This window comes from Chiloscyllium punctatum, chromosome 50 (assembly GCF_047496795.1).
Source record: "Chiloscyllium punctatum isolate Juve2018m chromosome 50, sChiPun1.3, whole genome shotgun sequence".
Taxonomy (NCBI): Eukaryota; Metazoa; Chordata; class Chondrichthyes; order Orectolobiformes; family Hemiscylliidae; genus Chiloscyllium; species Chiloscyllium punctatum.
This window is the reverse complement of record NC_092788.1, coordinates 50,928,276-50,947,261: the sequence shown is the minus strand read 5'-3', so window position 1 is coordinate 50,947,261 and position 18,986 is coordinate 50,928,276. Positions and strand designations below refer to the sequence as shown.

Sequence of the window (18,986 nt, the reverse complement as noted above, 5' to 3'; positions counted from 1 at the left end):
TGTGTGTGTGTGTGTGTGTGTGTGTGTGTGTGTGTGTTTAGGAGGGTCTCTGTTTGTACAGAGGGCAATGGGATCACCTGTACTGTGACATGAACCCAATAACCATGGGTACCGAATTTAGTTATTAGTCTCTGTGGGGGCACTTTTAGCTGCTGCCTGTTCTGAAGACGGCCTTGGAGGATTGTCACCCGAAGATCCGAGGTCGAATGTCCTGGATCACTGAAGTGCTCTCCAACTGGGAAGGGGCACACCTGTCTGTTGATTGATGTGCAGCGCCCATTCTGTTGTTGTCGCCTCTGCTCGGCTTCACCAATGTACCATGTCTTAAGGCATTCTTGCCTGCAGTGTGTTGTTTATTTTAGATTAGCGTCAGTCTAAACATTATGGCACGCATTCAGCACACAGGGACTAACACCTTCAACATATTATCTGTACTGACACTAATTGGTAAAGTCCACCTGAGAATGTAACTGTTCAAACAACGTTTTTCGATTTACATAAGAAAGAAATGAACCTAACATGGTCATTCTAACAGATGGAAGAATTAACAAGCAATCTTCGTATTTTTCCAATGTATAATTTCAGTGACATTACACTGTAACCTTTCGCCATAAATTCTGTACCTTACCACTGTGTACTCCACAGCCACCTGATGAAGGAGCAGCTCTCCAAACGCTATTGCTTCCATTAAACCTGTTGGACTATAACCTGGTGTTGTGCGATTTTTAACTTCGTATTAGAATGCGGATCTCACAAGTAAACTAGAAATGATGAAGCATTTATTCTCTCAGACAGTTCCGTATCAGTGGACTTTCTTGGAGCAGAAGGCTGTTGAGGAAGTGTCATTAGGTGTAATGAGGCTGAGATCGGCAGATCTTCAAACAGCAAAGACATCAAGCATTCTAGCGAAAGGCAAAAATTGCAGTTCAAGGTTATCAGATCAGATATGAAACCATTCAATACCGGAGTAGACTTGATTGTCTGAATGGTGTCTATCTGTTCCTCAAATTGTTGGCCTTAATATGAAGCTGCAAAACCGACCTGAGTAAAATGTGCCAAATTTAATAAAGCGTGGTCCCCCGGAGCACTGAACCGAGGTGAAATGTACAAAGAACAACACACAAAGGGCAGACAATATTGGATAATTGATCCGCAGTGATCAGTATACCAAGGTAAACAGGAAAACCGATATTCAGTATCTACACTGAACCTGGCTCCACGAGGTATGTAGTTAACTCTCACAAACCACTATTCCCCTTCCGTTTTCCTGATGCCCCCTCCATTCTTGTTTTAAACTGATTGAAAGTCAGACAATTGCCAATGACATTGCTGATGTGGAACTGTAGCATATAGAACATAGAACATTACAGTGCAGTACAGGCCCTTCGGCCCTGGATGTTTCGCCACCCTGTCATACTAATCTGAAGCCGATCCCATCTACACTATTCCATGTACGTCCATATGCCTCTCCAATGACGACTTAAATGCACCTAATCTTGGTGAATCTTCCACCGTTACAGGCAAAGCATTCCATGCCCTAACTACTCTCTGAGTAAAGAAACTACCTCTGACATCTGTCTTATACCTGTCTCCCCTCACTTTAAAGTTGTGACCCTCGTGTTTGCTGTCCCCAAGCTTGGAAAAAGACTCTCCCTGTCCACCCTATCTAAACCTCTGATTATCTTGTATGTCTCTATTAAGTCACCTCTCAGTCTTCTCTCCAACGAGGACAGCCTTAAGGCCCTCAAGTCTTTCCTCATAATACCTTAGTTCCATACCAGGCAACATGCGAGAAAATCTCCTCTGCACCCTTTCCAAAGCGTCAACATCCTTCTTATAATGCGGTGACCAGAACTGCTCACAATATTTCAAACGTGGTCGTACCAGATCTTTGTACAGCTGCAACATAACCTTTTGATTCCAGAACTCAATCCCTCTATTAATAAAGACCAAAACACTGTTTTCCTTCTTAACAACCCTGCCAAATTGGGTGGCACCTTTCAGAGATCTGTGCACATGGACACCGAGATCTCTCTGTTCATCTGCACTCCCAAGAATGTTACCATTAGCCCAGTAATTTGAACTCCGATTACTCCGTCCAAGGTGTATCACCTCACACTTGTCCACATTAAACTCCATTTGCCACCTCTCAGCCCAGCTCTGCATCCTATCAATGTCTCTCTGCAACCTACTCCAACCTTCGTCACTATCCACAACTGCACCGACCGTAGTGTTGTCCGCAAATTTACTAACCCACCCGTCTAAGCTCTCATCCAGGTCATTTATAAAAATGACGAACAGCAGTGGACCCAACATCGACCCTTGCGGAAAGCCGCTAGTAACTGGACACCAGGATGAACATGTTGCATCAATTACAACACTCTGTTTTCTTTCAGCGAGACAATTACTGATTCAAACTGCTATGTCTCCTACAATCCCATTCCTCCGCATTTTGTATAATAGTCGACTGTGGGAACCTTATCGAACACCTTGCTGAAATCCACATACACCGCATCGACCGATTTACTCTCATCTACCTGTTTGGTCACTTTGCCAAAAAACTCATAAGATTCGTTAGGCACGACCTACCCTTTACAAAACCGTGCTTACTGTCCCTGATCAGATTATTCTTTTCTAGATGATTATAAATCCTATCTCTTATAACCTTTTCCAACGCTTTACCAACAACTGAAGTGAGACTCACTAGTCTGTAATTAGCAGGGTTGTCTCGACTACCCTTCTTGAAAAAGGGAACCACATTTGCTATCCTCCAGTCCTCAGACACTATTCCTGTAGACAATGATGATTTCTAGATCAATGGCACAGGCTCGGCAATCACTTCCTTTGCTTCCCAGAGGATCCTAGGATAGATCCCTTCTGGCCCAGAGGACTTGTCTATTTTCTAACTCTGCAGTATTTCTAATACCTCTTCCTTGTGAACCTCAATCTCTTCTAGTCTAGATGCAAGTATCTCTGTATCTTCCTCGCCAACATTTTCATTTTATATAGTGAACACTGCCGAAAAATGTTTATTTAGTGTTTCCCATGTCTCCTCTGACTCCACGCACAACTTCCCACTATTATTCTTGATTGGCACTAATTTAACTCTCATCATGCTTTTATTCCTGAAATACCTATGGAAAGCCTGAGGGTTAACCCTGATCCTATCCGCCAACAAAGTCTAATGTCTCCTCTTGGCTCTCATGCCTCCTCCTGGCTCTTCTGAGCTCTCTTATTAGTTCATGCAGGGAAACGATTCTGTCTGCTGCACATCATTCTGCTTCGAAATATCAGGCAGTATTTCATATTGATTACTGTAAACGTTAACCTTTAACAAGCCATGACAGTGAAATCACTGAATCCTCATGACTATACTACCAGGGAAGATTTCTGTTAACATCACCCTGGACACCAAGAAATTCGCCATTCTATTCTCCCATCCTTCTGTGCGTGATCCCCTCGGCCCTATTCCGGTCTTGTTGCTTGGTTTACAATACTGAGGCTATCCAATCATCTTCGTATTTCAGTTTCGAAAGGATGAGACTTTCTCTCTGAGCCTGCAATGTGCTTGCTCAGTGGTGAGAACAATGTCCTTGTAAACGAGAAAAGTGCTTGAAATCGGCCTTTCCTGTTTTTCATTCCAAGAAGCTGAGGCAAACCGTTCGTCAGGACAGGAAATAGCGGGCGTGAGCAGTGAGAACGAGGTGAGGCAGTATAAACTACAGAGTAATGGGGAAACAATGGGCAAGGAATACTGGGACGGGAGGGGCTGAATGCTTCCTTTCTTTGCTGTAAGCAGACACTGGTGTTGAACTCTGACATGGGACAACATCAGATAAGTCGGTGAAATCTTACTTTTTGCTTTTTTTTCTCCCGAGGCCTGTGTCACACTTGGGGAACTGTGTCTGCGTGCTTCAGTCTATGGTTAAAAATGGGGTTCAGTTCCCATCTCAAACTTTAATCCCATTTATTGTTTTTTACGAGATTAAAACGTTCCAGAGAAATTAGAATTCAAGTGAAACATCAGAGTTCACAAGGTTTCATACCAAGTGCGGGGAAATGAAATGAAGGGACCCATTTCTGTGCTGTAAACACTCCATAATTCAATCATTTTTGAGGGGAAACATATCTGCAGTGACATAATTCCAAAAACTCTGTAATGAAGAAACAGAGCAACGGCTTCTGCCCTCATCCCTGGTGGTCTAGTGGTTAGTATTCAGGGCTATAACTGAGTGGCCTGGGTTTCCTTACTGTTCAGGAAATCAGGACTTCTTGTTCCTGATGCAGAGAGCGCAGCTCTACCAGGAATCTGTTTCATGCCTTAGATCAGACAATACCCCAGCTCTTCAAAGAAGGGAAAAGTGCCTTCCCTCTCCCTGCACATTCGGAAAGTTAATCATTCATTCTCCTCTGATTCCACTTCCCAAAGAGTTTCAAAATGTTGTCAAAACTGAGTCTCAGCTATTACTTTTCTGTGCTTTTCATCCACCGGAGCTGCAGCGATTGAGTGCGTTGGTTTCTGAAAACGGAACGTACCCAAGTGCAATGTATTAGGCTCTTCCAGGATTGCCTTCTCTGACAGCGCTGGGACATGACTGATGTTGTCTATGATATGTAAGTGCCAGTGTCTGAGTTGAGTAGACAAAGTTAAAACTATCAGGGCATGGTCCTGCACGTTTATTTGGAAGCACTAGCTTTCGGAGAGCTGCTCCTTCATCAGGTGGTTGTTTTTCTGCAGAAACTTGGTGTGTGTGTCAACATGCGTGATCTTTTGGAAGATCATCTGGACTTTAACCGACCGTTCGTGGTGTCGATGGTACCCATGACTTGGAGGTGTTGGTGTTGGACTGGGGTTGATAAATGTAATAATCACACAAAGCCATTTTAGATTCCAAGAGGTGACAAACACCTGATGAAGAAATAGTGCATGGAACACTGGTGCTTCCAAATATGTCTGTTCAATACCATCTGGTGCTGTGTGATTTTTACTCTGATAGCTCTTGGCAATGTTTAACTGATCGAAGACAGTGAAAGAATTTTCGTTCGTGGAGATGAAAATGTCAAATATTACCCACCTCAGCATAACAAAAACGAGTAGGTTGGATGTGTGATGAATCTCCACAATGCGCTTGCGCAAAGTAAAAGTTGAACTAACAACCGCCTGATCCGTAGCCAGCTATACGAATGGTTGTACCACTGGCCAGATGCACAGCTGAGGTTTTACACGCTGCAGAGCTGTGGTGTTAACAAGGATATGAGCAATAGCAGTAACAGTCACAAGGTGAACAAAGAACAAAGATAATCACCATCATTGATTCACTTCAAATTGTCCTCAAAAAAACGACCATTCACAATCTGATCAGCCAATCAATGAGGTCACTGCTGATCTTGGAAATTGCAACTGACTTTGCTACGTTTTCACCAAAATTTGAAGTAAACTCCATCCTAATCATAACATCGCATATTCCCATTAATTTTCAGCTTTAGATTACGTTAGTGACCTGACCGTATTTGCTGGAAATGAGTGAAAACGTCCTTCCGGTGATGTAATCCAGTGCAGAGACGGCCAGAAATGAAAAGAAAACGACATGAATCTTCACTCCCATTTCTCTCTGTACCAATGCGTTTTCCTGAGTTGAATATTTGCAGGACTTGTCTTTACTATCTAAAGAATTAATTATTTTCCCGGGAAAGATTCTTCATAAATCAATTAACATCTGAGGTGTTGAAACGTATTTTACTTTAGATTAAAATAGTTGAATATCCTTTCCCCCAGCCTAATGTCCCAATACTCCCTCCTTATCCATATAAATGCAAGCTGATCCAGGTGAGGTTGGAGCTCCCAACCTGACGTTCCAATGCTCCTTGCTGCTCCATGTCAAAAGAAGCGGCTCGACTTGAAGTTGGAGCTCCCAGTCTGATGTCCCAATGTTCCCTGCTCCATGTCAGTAGAAGTGGTGCAGTTCAGGTTAGACCTACCACTCTCATGTCCCAATGCGCCCAGCTGCTAAATGTCATTAAACGCTGATCCTTCTGAGGTTGGAGCTCCCAGTCTGATGTCCCAATGTTCCGTCCTCCATGTCAATAGAAGTAGTCCAGTTGAGGTTGGATCTATCACTCTGATGTCCCAATGCTCCCTGCTGCTACATGTCATTAAAAGCTGCTCCAGGTGAGAGTGGAGCTCCCAGAATGATCTCCCAAAGCTCCCTCCTCCAGGCCAACTGAAGCTGCTCCAAATGAGGTTAGATCTTGCATTCGGATGTGCCAATGCTCCCTGCTGCTCCATGTCAATGGAAGCTGCTCCAGGTGTGGTTGGAACTCCCAGACGGATGCCACAATGCTCCCTGGTCCACGTCAAAAGACGCTGTTACAGATGAAGTGGGAACTCCCATCCCTGGCGGCTCACATACGTCTATACCATCATAGAAATACTGCCCACTGCACATTTCCACCACTGGACCCATTGGTGGAATATCCACATCATGAGAACCTAATATTATTTTTAGTCACCACCGAATCATTATTTCCAAAAGTCATTCTTTCTTAAACCTTACTTAGCATGTGCATACTGCAGTCAATCCGAAGTAAGATAATGGTGCTAATTGATCTATGCTTAATAAAAATTACATCCTATTTTTCATGTTGAGTAACTGCGAGTTAGCAAGGACAATGTTTATATTGAAATCACACTTTTATTCCAGGTGAGAGAATGTAGTTTGCATTATTTAAAATGAACTTGTTCACTGTGTAAAATCATCAAATAAATCTCAATTCCAAAACAAAATTGGTAACGTTGTCATCTATCTTGAAATGTGATGTCTTCTTCTTTCAACCAGACGGGTATTATAACGAAAAGTCTATTAATGATATTCGTATAAAGACACTTTAAATCGCAAGGTTTGTGAAGGTTTGTAGCTCGGGTTGAGGTTTAGGGTGTAGGTTTGCTCGCTGAGCTGTAGGTTTGAAATCCAGACTTTTCATTACGTGGCTAGGTAACATCATCAGTGGCGATCTCCAAGTGAAGCGAAGCTGTTGTCTCTTGCTTTCTATTTATATCTTTCTCCTGGATGGGGTTCCTGGGGTTTGTGGTGATGTCATTTCCGGTTAGTTTTCTGCGGGGTTGATAGATGGCTTTTTGATCTATGTGTTTGTTTATGGCATTGTTGTTGGAGTGCCAGGCCTCTGGGAATTCTCTAGCATGTCCTTGCTTAGACTGTCCCAGGATCAATGTGTTGGCCAAGTCGAACCGGACTACCAAAAATCCATAAACCAGGAGCCCCCTCAGAACCATAGTCTCATTACCCAGAGCACCAAATTACAGACTGGACAAAGAAGTACACTCAAGACTGAAGTACCTCATAGAAGATTCACAGCACTCCATCCACTCCACCCAGGAATTCCTAAAAATCATCAAAAACACCAAAGTCGAGGAGGGGAAGCAATGTTCTCATTTGACATAATAGCACGGTTCACCTTCATCAACATCGACATGGCAAAGGAAACACACTTTTAGAAGAGACCATCACACACACCAACCACCATCAATCACATTACCAACGAAAACCTCATGAAGCTTGTGGACCTGTGCCTCACCACCCACTTCACTTTCAACAACATAGTCTACAAACAAACCCCCAATGGCCCACCCACAGGACCTCCGCTATCAGGATTCAGAGCAGAAGCGGTAATGCAAAGACTAGAACAAACAGCCCTAGAAACAATCAAACCAAAATCTGGGTCCGCTACGCAGATGACACCTTTGTCATCACAAAACGAAACAAGATAGTAAAGACATTTAACATCATCAACAACACTCTCACATGCATAAGTTCAACAAGGAAGAAGAAACCGACAACAAACTCGCATTCCTGAATGACACAGTAGAAAGAAAGGACAACGGAGAACTACAAACCTGTGCATACAGAAAACCGACAAACACTGACCAAATACTTAACTACACCAGCAACCATCCCATCTCTCACAAACGAAGCTGCGTCAGAACAGTATTCCAACGAGCCACCAGACACTGCAGCACAGACGAACTTCGGAAAACAGAGGAAAACCACCTTTACAATGTATTCGAGAAGAACAGATACTCAAAAAATACAGTCCACACATTCCTCAAGAAAAAACCACGACAAGCAGACCAAACACAGCCAGAAACCATAACCACCTTACCATACATCAAAGAAGTTTCAGACATGACAGCCAGACTACTAAGACCCCTCGGAATCCTAGTAGCACACAAACCCACCAACACTCTCAAACAACAACTAACAAACTTAAAAGAACCAGAACAGTCCACAGACAAAACCAACGTCATCTACAAAATTCCATGCAAGGACTGTCACAACTACTACGTAAGACAACAGGAAGAAAGTTAGCCACCAGGATATAGGAACACCAGCTAGCCAAAAAAAGACACGACCTTCTCTCCCTCGTAGCCCTACACACGGATTAAAAATACCACAATTTCTACTGGGACAACACATCTATCCTTGGACAGGCTAATCAAAGACACGCCTAAGAATTCATAGAGGCCTGGCACTCCAACCACAACGCCATAAACAAACACATAGATCTAGATGCCATCTATCAACCCCTCAGAAAACGAACAGGAAATGACATCACCACAAACCCCAGGAACCCCATCGAGGAGAAAGATATAAAGAGAAAGCAGGAGACAACAGATTCTCTTCACTTCGAGGTCGCCACTGATGATGATGTTACCTAGCCAAGTAATGAAACGTCTGGATATGAAATCTACAGCTGAGCAAGCAAACCTACACCCTACATTTTAAATTATTTTTCACGTTTATGTTGCATGAATCTGCGGTTATTGATCCACAGTTTAGTTTCACTCCCAAAAGGTAACATGCTGATTTCTCCAGTCGTTCATAGTTCAATGTGATGCATCCAGTGTGTGCATAACGAGAGGGAGCTTGCTTCCCAAATCGTGTGTTTATCTGTGCCTTTTGTCCAGCGTTCATCAATGGCGAGAGCAAGGGGCGAGGGCGACCAATGTGTAAGTCTTTCCGTGCCCATGCACGGCACCAACATTGGCAATTCTCCACTGTGCATTTACAGCCAGTTCTCAGTGCCCCTACACACACGCCCTGCCCCTTTGAAGTATCGCCATCATTTTGTGCTGTCTCGCTGTGCTCCTCTCACCAGGATGAATTACTTGTACTCAAACTCCGTCAGATTTGATCTGACAAAACGTTCATTAAGAATTCCTTTGCATAAACATGCACTTCGCAGCTCTCGGTATTTGATTTTCCTGGATGTCTTTCATACGAAAAAAACGTTCACAGCAACTTGATTTGCAAAAGGAAACCGCGCTCCCTTTCATGATCCCAATGCAATCTACATTTCAATACAGTTTGGTCAACAGGCTCAAACCATTCTTTGAAATTTTGTAATAGCGGAAATGGATGTAAACTGACTCTTAGCGTTCCAGTTTCAATACGGCAGCTGTGATCATCTGAAAACAGCACCACGAAAATGCCATTGATGACAGCGACGAGAGTGGGATTCGACCCTACGCGTGCAGAGCACAACGGATTAGCAGTCCATCGCTTTAACCTCTCGGCCACCTCGTCACAGGCCCGGGAGCAGCTATGACCTCATCAATAATTGAATTGTGCAAATTATGCAGAGCAGCAGGTATTTCTCCCTGGTGTTGGTAAAATGATAAATAACATAGTACGGTTCCAAGACTATGGTCTGACCGCTGGGTTGTGGGGCAAGACCCCAGACAGCAGGAGGTGTTCTTTCAATAAAGAGTTGAATAGAGCTCTTAAGGATAGTGGAATCAAGGGTTATCGGGATAAGGCAGGAACAGGATACAGATTGAGGATGTTCAGGCCATGATCATAATGAATGGTGGTGCTGGCTCGAAGGGCAGAATGGCCTACTCCTGCACGAGCTGTCTATTGTCTATTACATTGCCTGTGAGGAATTGTTTTCCAGACTGGAGGAGAGTGCATAGTGCTCAATGTCATTATTCAGAACACCTAACTTCCGCTCAGATGTTTTTGACACGCACTTGTGTACAGAACAGACAATTTCAAAATCCAAAATAAGGCTAAACTGACAATTGAAGGCAACAATGCAAAAACCTTGATCTGTATCATTTTCCTGGGCCGTGCGACACCAAGTCACTGTATGATCACAGCAACACAGTGAGCAAGTGTCAGAAGGAAAATGAGGGCAGTGTCAGAGCGCATACTGGGAGCAGCAGGTGACACACGGGGAAGTGCATATCCCACAACTGGAACACTTCCCAAACAGTGGACTGCGGTGGAAGGATTCAGAGGGAGTTTACACTATGAAATTCGATGCCAGAGACACAATGGAGATCTGTCATTGAGTCTGTTCATGATGAAGTTTTTAAGATTTCTACAGATGCCAAACAAAATAAAAAGCTCATGGGTTAGTGAAGGCAAAAGATGACATTGTATATATCATCAATCTACCCATCTTTACAATGAGGACCTCACCACTTTCCTCACGCGGGGACAGAATCACTGGTGAAGATGATCATATAATCCCCATTACTAGCCATGGAATCAGAGAAAGTCGGTTTCCCAAATGTTAAGGTAAAACCAGGAATGTGGAGGTAAGCATTAATGTGTTGCTCCTGTGCTGAAGGTGACCAGTGCACGGTATCTCTGTTTCAGTTTAGTGGGGTGTGCTGTGCCGAAGTTTGAAGTTAGAGTCTCACATGGAGCAGCTTCAATTTACCGTCGTGTTGCGGGATACGGACAGAAGGTGATATTGAGCAAAGCCAAGTTGACGGGAAAATACCCGTGTTTGTGGATAGAGAAACAACCTTTTCCGGATAATGACTCCTTGATCTACAAACATACTGCAAGTATCTAAAACGTGAAGAGACATATGTGGAGAGAGAGAGGCTAAGGTGATTGTTTTAGCAGGTGGATAACGTTTCCCATGAGCACTGCTTTAAATTCCGGGAAAATTGATGTTGAACTGGTTTCATGTTTCACAGTTTGTTACAAACTCACAAAGGTTGTTGCAATAATCATAAAAAAAGAAATCACATAGGACCGTTTGAATATTGTATTGAATTGAATTTTGGTCTGAGCATATTTTATCTTCAATGACGTGCTGCAGAGCAGTACAGGGGGTTAACAATACAAAAGGACAGAGTCTTCTTGGTGGATTTCTTGGGTGGAGTTAAGAATGTACGAAATATACATAACATCATGTGAATGTGGTCAAATCTTTAAAGTGGGTGTTGCCTCTCCAAGTGATGATTCAATTCCTGCTCATTAGGATATAATTTCTGTCTGCAGTTATTTTAGGACATCAGCTCCATTTACAGAGTTTCACCTTGAATAATACGGAACAGCTTACCAATCCATGAACTTGTTATACTCAGTCTTATTCAGTTGTACATGTTCATGAAATATCTTTGTGTCTGAAGTCAACAAATTCGAAATTGTTACGCAACTATACTGACTTTCACTCAATGGTAAATTCTCTCCTTGTACGTTTGTTCGTGTATCTTTTAAAACACTCTGAAATCAGCTTCTACGTTTTATTTCTGTAAAGTCGTTCACGATTTAAATAACTCTATTGAGTGGAAGAAACTCTCATCCAAACTTTTCTTAATCATTCACTATTGGTTTTGAAGCTCTAACGAAAGTTATTGATTCACTCAAAAGAGGGTCTTTCCCCGATTTACTCATTCAAACCTCGCGTTACGTGAAAATCTCATTTGTATCCATTAAACTTGCGTGTTTGTGCATCCAGCATTTCCAAATCTCGTGAATAAACTACTTCATTCTTTCTATCATCCCTTTTGTATCCTTTCTGATATTGTTATGTCTCAGTAAACAACGTCACTTGGCTTTCTAATATCTTGCTACCCAGGAAACAGCGTCTGTGCCCTTTCTAACTTCTTTACATGTTTTTGGTGGAGAATGAGGACAAGGATTACACACAATGTTGCCACGGAGTGTGACAAAAAGATTTTACAGTTACACGATGAACTAATTGCTTTTTAAATATGACGCCTGTATTTATCAACTCCAATAAGGTAAATTACTATCTATCCAGTTCATGAACATCGTCTCCATGGAGACAAAAAGTTTCTATCACTTCCTTTATTCTTCCACGGAATGTCTGAAAGGTTTGAAAGGCCAACATCTCAATCCCCGTGTCCCGAGTTAGTCCCATCTATTTCTAAAGGCGACTGAAGTTCAAATACTTCATAGTGTGTCTCCAGTAATTCCAGTGCAGACTGGTTCTGGACAGTAAATGCCATCACCAAAGGTCACTGTGGATCTGAAATCAACCATTTTCACATAGTAATGGTCGTAGCTATTGTGTATCGTATGTCCGTGTTCTTGTTCAATTTGTTCATCATTTCATGGGTCCCTGTATTGAATTCTACTGAATGATTAATTTGTGAATGGAAACATTCCCTTCACCACTCATTTGAAACTCCATGGAACATTGAAAGATTTAACCCATACGCTTCCAGAGGACAGTCCTGCCATTACGGGGATGAATCAGTCAACATTCCCCACGTATCCTCGAAGGCAAGGATTTCCTTTCCCATTTTAGGAGATCATAACAGCACTGAATCCCATGTGTGCGTTCATGAAAACCAAAACAGTTGCAGCAAGACTTTAAAACTAAGATTTTGCAATCTGCTTGCATTGGTTGTCCCAAAAATTACATTCCATATTATGGTATGTTTGTGGATGAAAGAACTTTCTGAATCTTGAGCAATTATATTTCAGTTTTGTCAAAAAACTATCATTCGCTGTTCTCCCTTTCCCTTTCAGTTTCCCGTTTTATATCCCGTGTTTTATCTGTTTATCTAAAGTTTTCAATAATTTCAATCAATCTCCCTCCTGATTGCCAATCCGAGAGAATGCCGCAATTTTGTCAATTTATATGCAGTGCAGCTGGAGGGCGCGGTCACCCAGTGGAAAGGCATTGGTCACGTGAACCAAATAAAAGTAGCCGGCTGGTGGAATCTGGCCGTTCCATCACAGTCATATTTAAAACATCGAACGTAATCTTTAGCCAAATCATATTTGCAGAAAATAAGAAAACAAAAATGAAAAAATTGCTGATGTTGAAAATCAAACAAAAACAGATGTTGCTGGAATATTTCAGGCCGTCTGACAGCATCTGTGGAGAGACGGACCCAATGGATGTGAAACGTTAACTGTGATTCATGTGCACAGATGCTGCCAGCATACCTGTGATTTTACAGCAATTTCTGTTTTTGTTTCAGATTGGCAGATTTTGTCGCAGTCCATGAGAACAGTGCTCATTAGAATCAAACAGACAGCATGGACCTGGGAGTGTGAAATGAGACAGTAATAATGAATGAGTGGAGAATATTGTACTGGAAAAGCACAGCAGGTCAGGCAACATCTGAGGAGCAGGAGAATGGACGATTTAGGCATAAGCCATTCATCAGGAATTAGGCTTGTGAGTCGGGCAGAGGAACAAAGCTGAAGCCAGGTGCCAACTCGCAGGCACCTCCTCCTACTGAACCCGATCACAACCTCTCCTCCCCTCAACAAACCATCATCTCGCAGACCATTCACAATCTCATCACCTCTGGGCATCTCCCATCCACAAACTTCAACCTCATTGTCTGTGAACTGCGCACTCCCCAATTCTACCTCGTTCCTAAGATTGACAAACCTGACTGCCCCAGTCGACCTATTGTCTCATCCTGAGCCTCTCGCATCCGAATCATTTACTCCTACGTTGACACAATCCTCTTTCCCCATTTCAGGAAATGCCTACTTACATTCATGACACCCCAATGGATTTCACCTCCTCCAAGAATTTCGTTTCCCTGGCCCTCAACGCGTCATCTTCACCATGGACATGCAGCCCCTGTACAAATCCATCTGCCATGACAGAAGTCAGCAAGCCTTCCATTTCATAATCTCACAGCATCCCAACCATTCCCTTTCCACTGACATCCTCATCCACCTACCTGAACTGGTCCTCACAATCAACAACTTCTCTTTCCAATTCTCCCACTTCTTCCATCGAAACTGGTAGCCACGGGCACCCGCATCGGACCGAGCTATGCCTGTCTGTTTGTCAGATACGCGGAACCGTCCATCTTTCGCAGTTACACAGACACCATCCTCCATCTGTACCTCCTCTACATTGATGAATGTTTGGTGCCACTTGGTGCTCCAACGAGCAGGTTGAATTGCTAACCAACTTTACCAACACCTTCCACTCCGACCTCAAATTTATTGGATCAGCTTGGCAAATTCCCTCAACTTCCTGGACCTCTCCATCACCGACTCTGGCGACTGACTAATTACAGACATATACTACAAGCCCACCGACTCCCACATGTATCTAGACTACATCTCCTCCAACCCTATCTCGTGTAAGAAGACCATTCTTTATTCCCAATTCCTCCTCCTCCAGCACATCTCTTCCCAGGATGACCAATTACACCTCAGAAAGAGCCAGTTGGTCTCCTTCTTCCACGATCACAAATTGCCTTCCCACGTGGTTGACAGCGCACTCAAGTTCATCACCTCCATTTCACACACCACCACCCTTGAAGCCACGCCTCTCAACGCAACAAGGACAGAACGACCTGGTGCTCACTTTACACCCCATCAAACTCCGCATAAACGCATCATATTCTGTCGCTGATGCCACCTCCAAACAGACACCACCAACAGAGATATGTTTCGCTACCCAGCCCTTCCAACATTCCGTAAAGACCATTCCCTCAATGACCCCCTCTTCAGGTCCACACATCCCCCCACCAGCCCACAACCCTCTCCTGGCACCTTTCACTGCCACCAAAGGAAGGGTGAAACTAGCACCCACACCACTCCCCTCACCTCAGCCAAGGCCCGAAGGGATCATTCCACATCCATTAGAAATTCACCTGTACAGCTACCAACGTCATCTACTGAATCCGTTGCACCCAGTGTGGTCTCCTCGACATCAGGGAGACAGGAAAACTTCTTGCAGATCATTTCAGAGAACATCTCTGGGACACCCGCACCCACCAACTTCACCGTCCCGTGGCTGAACACTTCAACTCCCCCTCCTACCCCATCAAAGACATACAGGTCCTGGATGTCCTCCACTGCCAACCGTTACCACACACCGCCTGTAGGAGGAACACTACACATTCCACCTTGGGACTCTAACACCACGCGGGATAAATGTGAATTTGGACAGTTACTTCATTTCCCCTCCCAAAAGCACAAGCCTTCAACTCGGCACCGCCCTCTCAACCCATTCCAACACTGCCATTTCTAACCTATTATCTTCTCCCTCCGATTCATCCATCTATTGCTTTCCAGCTATTTCCCCTTAACCCCACACCACTTCCATTTATTTCTCAGTCCCGACTCACAAGCCTTATTCCTGCTGAAGGGCTTAAGCCTGAAACCTGAATTCTCCTGCTGGTCGGATGTTACCTGATCTGCTGTGCTTTTCCAACATCACACTACCAACTCCGATCTCCAGCATCTGCTGCCCTAACTTTATCCTTGGAATTATCAATGACCGGAGAGTGCAGATATCCCTCGATTGCAGTGATCACAGTGTGACTGAGTTTTCCATTTATTTTGGGTGAGGGCAGGCTGCATCTGAGACGAGCGATTAACATCTAAACAACGGGACTGGTATCAGATAGCGAAGTTAGGGTGGGTGGGCTGAAGTGAAGTGGAAAATTCTGTCAGAAGATGGGTCAGTACAACTGCATCACATCACCCAGACTGTAAAAGACATGCAGAAGGAGAAAATCAACTTCAGTATAAGCACAATGACAGGTAAAGTGGAAAGGAGACAATACAACGCACTGAGGTGCAGTGGAATTATTTATGTGAAAGGATTCGATATATAAGCGACACCTTTACATATGGACTGCCATCACATTGGAAAAAGGAATTCCCTGCAGTATAACGGCGACATTTGCCTGTTGACATCACAATGTTGAGAGACACTGACATAGTTTCTTCTGTAGCAGCGTGGCCGAGTAAAAGCATGATCGTCCCATCAACCAGAATTCAGTACTTCAAAGCTCTCCTCTGCACTGTACAACTTGTTTGCTGCTTCTGTAGTCAGATCTCAATCGCTTCACTGTGTATCTTCTTCTGCTTCCTGCTTCATGGAAACACTTGAAACGTGAATAAATCCACTTTCCACTTTCACTAATCTTTTGCAACTTCCGAGTTGGCACAGGTACGAGTGACCGATTGGCCTTCTCGAGCGTTCTCACTCTGGTATGATCTGAATGATAAAGTACACTGTGTCTAATCTGCAGAATGTCCCCACGCGGGATGGTGCTGTTTATCCCATCCCCGGGGACTGAGCTGTCTCTATTGGCAGAGTCTTCAGCCATTTCCCTCCACTTGCAGGCATTATGACGGGATGTAAATGCGGATATGCTCTGAAGCTTCCTCTCACAGGCACAGCCAGGTGCAACAGCGCCGCTGGAACTTAACAACTTTGATTGCGAACTTCCTCCAAATATCATTTATTTGAGAGAGAGAGAATCGTGCTGAGCTGGTGGGAAAGAGAGAAATGCGCTGTGAACTCTCTTCCCTCAGTAAAATTCAAATAAGTGCATTTTTGTGCTGCCCATTTGATGTTCAGAATCAATCTTCGCAGAACATTCCAGCAGAAAGGCTTTTGTTTCAGAGGCGTCGGTTTCTTTGCTGCAATCGGGCATCAGTTAACATCTGAGTCCCAACTGTCCTAGATGAAGTGACTCCGAATGAAACCCTCACTCACTGAGAACCACCCTCACAGCCAGGAGCTGCGGGGCTGCAGGCAGTCCAAAGAGGACGGGAGGATTAAAAACGAGCCATTATTTCTCCCTCAGCCACTCTGTCACAGAGACAGGGAGAGGGACGGCAGAAACGTGTGACATCATTCACGTGCTGACAGAAGCCGTTCACCCCATCGAGCCCACGGTAAATCTCTATCGCTTTCTTCTCTCTGAGGTTATTCATCATCAGTGCTGCTTGTTCTAATAATAGGAAACTGTATCTGTGTCGAAATGCTGTCTCCAACAGACTGAACCACATGTCATTCACGGCTGTTCATTTCACCGGAGGACCCTGCTGTGTGACACAGCCTGGGGAATAACTGCAAGGCGTCATGTGCATGGTACATGCTACAACTGACTTTTCTCATCTTCGCTAGTGTATTCCCAGCTCAGGCAAATGACTTTGCGAATCAGGTCATAACAGACCGACAGAGAACAGCAAAACAAATCTTCCATACCTTCAAACGTGGGTTTCCTCAAATGTATAAATGTGGCAGGTGTATCTATTTCAGATACCATTGAGTGTACTGACGCAGAAGGCTCATCAATATGCAATGTGAAGAACGGAGCACTGTTATAGTGAAACTCTTGCAGTTGCAGTGCATACACTGAGAGCTGGAATTGTCATTGAGCAGAGGATGCTTTTCATTCATTAATTTCTGGATTATGCGCTCACCACGATCCCTCTGGGCCGTTCTGTTATCGCTGACCACAGCAGTTTCACGCAGTCTTCAGGTTTTTGGAGCATGTACCTTCGAGGATGACGTCAAAAGATCTTCACTGTTATTGTGTGATACACTGTGGCACAGATGTGTCCCAGCTGTGTCAATATAACCACTCTGTAACTTCCCCAATTCTGCTGTTTTAATTACAAATGCAATCAGAATCACAAAATGTGTCACACTGCAGACTGATGCCATGCAGCCCACCTTCACTCTGCTAGCTCCACGCAATGAGGAAATGACTGTGTTTTGATTGATTGATTGTCACATGTACCTAAGTACAGTGGAAAGCGTTGTTTGCGATTGGTAAAGGCGGATCATATTAATCAAGGACATGCAGATCACTGCGTGAGGAAAGCAAAATTTGACCAGACTTAGGAATTCAGGTTACTCCGTATCGGACGTGCGCTCAGCAAAATCCACATTGGCAAGATAACATTCTTTCAAGTTAGACAATCCATTTCTCAGAGCAGCAATGGCCGAGAAGAAGCAGTTCTTGAACTTGCTTGTGTACGTTTTCAAGCTTCGGAATCTTTATCTGAAACCGATCTCATCGAAATCATATCTTCACAGTCAAAAATGGAGTAGTGTGCAAAATTGCAAGGCTCATCCGCAATGTGAACCCGAGAGCTCTCGCACGTATGTCACCTGTCTGAGGCAATATCACACCCGAGATAAACGATCCAGAACGGCGCCAGACGTGGTAACCAGAAATCAGGTGAGTTTGTTGGTTAACTAAGGCTATTTCTGCTGTTTCAGAGTGAAAGAACCACAGAGTCTTATTAACAGCTCCTTTCCGTTCTGACTCGCTTCTCCCAGGAGGCTGTGCTAACTGCTTTCCCGGAACAGGGCGGTCTTCATTGAGAACTGGACTAACTCATTTTCCATTGTCACGCAGTGTTGGTGGACAGCAGCTTGAACGTGGTCTTCAGCTCCCTATCAAACAAGAGTTTGTGGAGCGGGGTAAGCATCTGGCGGAAGTGGGAAGTATGGGAATTCTGGAAAGGTGTAGAAAAGGGAGATCGTGCATGCACATGAAATCATCTTTAGGGAACCATTGTCCAAATAGTGCCACCTGAGAGAGCTAGAACATGCAGAACTGCGAGGAAAGAGTGAATGTCTCCCCATTATTCAGGAACAGTGTCTGTGATTCTCGAAGTCACAGGGAGGCTTCTGCTGTCTGAATCAGCATGGGATGTTACTGCAGCGAGTCCCATCGCTCACGCAGCTGCTGTGTATACATTTTTCCACGTTGCCTCCAGTTCACATCAAAGACTACACAGCTCACATCATCCTAGAGTGACGGGGAAGAGAAGGAAGCGATTCAGACCATCATCTTAACACAACCTGGGGATAAATTGGATGTGGGAGAGCGGACAGTCTCGACTTGTTCCAGCATTTACAATCTTGGTCCGTTTGGCAACAAAAGCAGGAAGCAGGAACTG

General features: G+C 44.0%; 1 non-coding gene across 1 annotated transcript; it reads right to left on the bottom strand.

The window, feature by feature from the left end:
- Positions 1–9,520: 9,520 nt before the first annotated feature.
- On the bottom strand, positions 9,521–9,602 carry trnas-gcu (transfer RNA serine (anticodon GCU)). The gene has a single exon. It is a non-coding gene; the product is annotated as a tRNA-Ser (tRNA).
- Positions 9,603–18,986: the final 9,384 nt, after the last annotated feature.